We start from the raw sequence: 875 nt of genomic DNA on the forward strand, positions 1-875 counted from the left end.
TGTCTCGCGTATGTCCTGTTTCCTAAAGGGCTCGGTTTTTTAAAAAGAGGGAGAAAGCCACAAGCGAAGAAACGTACTGAGGCCGCCTTTCCTTGTCGTTTCGTCCAGCAGTTCCCTATTCGTTCCCTTCCTCTGTTATACGGGCAGGATGCCTCCCGTGGATCAGTTCTGCAAATGGCGCGCTTTCAGGTGGCGTAAGGTTAGAGGAAAGCGCGCCTCTGGTGGAAGAGATCCGTGGGATCCTATTCACAGTCTTAAAGTAAAAAAAGGATGAAGTAAAAAAAAACCCTACACACAAAAGGAATTGGGGGCAGGGGACGCAACGGAAAAGAGAGACTGAGGCGAACGGGACAAACCCACACAGACATTCTGCTCTGCCCCACGGCCTGGCTTCACAACCCTCCAAAAACGAGCGAGAAGAATTGCGCCTTGGAGGAAATGCCTTCGCTTCACCCGGAGAGAACCGAGGAAACGGGTCCTTTTCTCAGCGGACTGAGAATCCAGGGAGCAAGCGGGGCCCGAGTCGGGGAAAGGGAAAGCGGAGAAACGGTCCTGCAGCCAGCCCCCTCGTTTCTGAAACCCACACCGCAAACCTTCACATTTTTTAGGCGCCGCCTCTGGGCAGCTGCGCGGAATGTCTTTGTCAACTGAGTCGGCTCCTTTTCGGGATGCCGGACCCAAAGAAACTGGAGGCGGAGAGGAAGACTCACGCTGCCTCGGACCTCCACCAATGAAAGCCAGAGGGGAAGCGGTGCGAGCGTCGATCTACACCACAGGTGTCAATCTCGCGCCCTCCAGGTGTTATGGACTACAGTTCCCATCATCCCCCGCCAGCATGATGCTGGCAGGGGATGATGGGAACTGTAGTCCATAAC

The sequence above is a fragment of the Sphaerodactylus townsendi genome, linkage group LG01 (genome assembly GCF_021028975.2).
Source record: "Sphaerodactylus townsendi isolate TG3544 linkage group LG01, MPM_Stown_v2.3, whole genome shotgun sequence".
Taxonomy (NCBI): Eukaryota; Metazoa; Chordata; class Lepidosauria; order Squamata; family Sphaerodactylidae; genus Sphaerodactylus; species Sphaerodactylus townsendi.